This window comes from Giraffa tippelskirchi, chromosome 12, assembly GCF_054371585.1.
Source record: "Giraffa tippelskirchi isolate mGirTip1 chromosome 12, T2T-mGirTip1v1.2.pri, whole genome shotgun sequence".
Taxonomy (NCBI): domain Eukaryota; kingdom Metazoa; phylum Chordata; class Mammalia; order Artiodactyla; family Giraffidae; genus Giraffa; species Giraffa tippelskirchi.
The window spans coordinates 63,135,945-63,139,232 of record NC_137286.1 but is presented as its reverse complement, the minus strand read 5'-3'; the positions used below and the strand labels follow the sequence as shown (position 1 = coordinate 63,139,232).

At 46.9% G+C, this 3,288-nt stretch overlaps 1 pseudogene; it reads left to right on the top strand.

Moving 5' to 3' along the window:
- The first annotated feature begins 1,124 nt into the window (after window positions 1-1,124).
- LOC145530545 (endogenous retrovirus group PABLB member 1 Env polyprotein-like) lies at window positions 1,125-2,572 on the top strand (annotated as a pseudogene).
- The last annotated feature ends 716 nt before the right edge of the window (window positions 2,573-3,288 follow it).

The window sequence follows — 3,288 nt, the reverse complement described above, 5'->3', positions numbered from 1 at the left end:
CAAGGAAGTCTTAGAGGAGGTCTGTGCTAGCCGTCCAGATCTCCAAGACAGGCCAATTTCAAATCCTGACTGGACTCTGTATACTGATGGCACCAGCCTGGTAAAGCTAGGACAGCGAATGTCAGGCTATGCTGTAGTCACAGAGAGGACTGTTATCGAGGCCGGCTCCTTACCACAACACCGGTCAGCCCAACGAGCTGAATTATGGGCCTTAGTCCGGGCACTGCAATTGTCAAAGGGTAAGAAGGTGGACGTCTACACCGACTCCTGGCATGCTTTTGCTACGCTCTGCGTACATGGGGCGCTATACCGGGAGAGAGGCCTTCCCCACCCGAACTGAGAGAGCATCAGAAGTAGCTTGGAGCCTGCTTAGGGAAATAGTTCCCCGATTTGGATTCCCCACCAGCATAGGATCAGATAACGGCCCAGCCTTCATATCAGATCTGATACAACAAGTAAGTAAAAGCCATGAATAAAAAATGGAAGTTACACACCGCCTACCGGCCTCAGAGCTCCGGAATGGTAGAACGAACTAACCGGACACTAAAGGCCGGACACTAAAGGAGACACTTTCTAAATGGATTATAGAAACTGACTATTCCTGGGTAGATTTACTTCCCATGGCCTTGCTCAAGCTCAGGATGACCCCACGGTCCCATGGCTACTCTCCCTATGAAATTGTGTATGGGAGGCCTCCTTCCCTAATAAGACAGGTAACAACTGATATACTTCAGGTAAGGGGAGACGGGATATCACAGCAGATGCAACAACTAGGTAAGGTAATTAATCAAGTAACTAAGTTTGTGCAAGAAAGAATACCGTTCCCCTTGGGGGAGCAGATGCACGAGTTTATACCAGGGGACCAGGTATGGGTGAAAGACTGGAAACATGACTCACTGGCCCCCCGATGGAAAGGTCCTTAAACTGTTGTTTTAACCACCCCTACCGCAGTTAAAGTTGCAGGCATTGTCCCTTGGATCCATCACACCAGAGCGAAGAAGGCATACCACGCTGACCCAGAAGACGCAGAGTTGACCACCAAGAAAGACCCCACCGCCCACGGGAAACCAAGATCATTCTGAAGAGGAAGAAGAAAGCGAGGTCCCAGATGAGCCCTCTCTAGGATGGAGCTGGGTAAACGACTCCTGCTACTCGGCCTCACCAACGCAGTTCTGAACCTGACCACTGTTCCTGCACAGGACAACATCTTCATCTCATGGGCACATTCCTACGCGGACTTCCACAACTCCTCCGACTGTTGGGTATGTGGGGCTATGCTCCAGTCAGTTATGGATGGACTCCCCTGGTGGGTGTCGCCGCTTCATTATGGAGACTTTATACCACTGTGCTCCTTCTTGGAACAACAAAAGGGAACTTTCCTTTCTCTCACTAATCATAACCTTTCTTTGCTCTCCTGGTGTAAAAAAAAAAAAAAGCCATCAATGGGCCAGGGACATGGGGTTACATTTAATATGAACTCTAGTCTTATGGAGATAACAAGAGCTTATACCTCATGTATGAAAAAAAAGAGAAGGGCTCTCTTGCAAGGGGGACAGGCCTCCCGGTACCTTGAGCAATACTACCAGGTCTGGGATGAATATTTCTGGATGACTACTGAGAAAGGACAGTTGATTGCTCCCACTACTATTTGCTGGGAACAAAAAAAAAACACACAAAGTTGGATTTGGAGACCGCCACCTAGACCCAAAAGAATTAAAATATATGGGTTATTTGTCTCCTGAACAATGTAAACAAATCATAGAAGTTACCTATCACCCCAATCAGTCGGTTCAGTGGCCCGGTTCTGACTGGAAATATAATCCCGGAATCTATTGGGTAGCCCCCAACGGGACCCAGTGGCTCTGTGGGCTTAACTTATGGCCATGGTTACCAGTTGGCTGGGTAGGGCATTGCACACTGGGATTTACTTTCGCCCATGGCAGTATTAAGCCTAGCCTACATCAACCTCCAGTAAACCTGCCCTATCTGCATGCAAGATGGACAAGATCTGTGTTCCAATGGTATGACTATCTTGCTACCTTGTTTGTACCCTCTGTAGGGACAACGGATATCGGATATCATGATTAAGGTGGAGGCCTTAACTAATTTCACTAAATAGGCCCTCTTAGACAGTAGAAAAGCCATTCAAGCCTTGAACGAAGAACAAATTCAGATGAGGAGGGCAGTAATTCAAAATAGGATGGCATTAGACATACTCACAGCAGCCCAGGGAGGGACTTGCGCCATAATTAAAGTCGGATGTTGTGTATACATCCCTGACCTGCCTAAAAATGTATCTACTGCCTTGGAAGATATGCAAAATCAAGTGGAAGCCATGTCTGATGAAAATATTCCCTTTTGGACTTCGGTCCTGTCCTGGGTAAAGGGAGATTGGTGGAAAACTATTGTTACTGTTGTCATAATAGTTCTAATCATACTGCTTTGTGGGCCCTGCTTCTTACAATGTCTTGTGAACTCTGTAACCCAGAGGTTGATAGCCTTCTCTCATGTGGGTGGCCAGAGGGCTAAAGTACAATATATCTCAATGAGTGATGCTCGTTATGGAAACTAGGAGCATCAAGAGGGGGGAATGAAGAAGGAATTCAAAGGGCCTGGACTCCATCTTAGGCCTGTTCGTGCTGATTATGCTTGGCCACCTCTCTAATGGACTCTGAACTCTGTGCTTAGTGCCTGTGGAAATGACAATAGAAGGATAAGACCCCCTCTGGACAGGTCATAAATTCTTATCTGTAACCTCAGGCTTATTGATTATTGACTGTTTGAACACATAACACATGAATGATGGAGTTACTGTGATTGTATTTACCTTTCCTTTGTTTATGTAAGTCACAAGGAAGTTGGGTGGTGGGTTCAGACACGTACACATGGGGTATAAAAGATTTTCACAAATGCTGGTTGGGGTCCTTGGCTAAGAGGAGACTCTGCCTTGGGCCCGCCGGTGTAATAAACTGCACTTCACTATCTGCATCGTCCTTCTGAGTGAGCTTGCTTCCCGGAACGCGTGGGTATAACAACACGAACATTTTGGTTTCCCGGTGCATATGATACTAAGGTGGTGGAATAGGAGGATGTGCACTCACCTTCTCCTGCGAGAACACCAAAATCACAAATAGTTGCTGAACAACCATCGACAGGAGAATGTGGAACCCACCAAAGAAAGATACCCCGTGTATAAGGGCCAAGGAGAAGCCGCATCAAGATGGTAGGAGGGGTGCAATCGCATTTAATATCAAACCTCATACTTGCCAAGATGCTTGGAGGGCACAA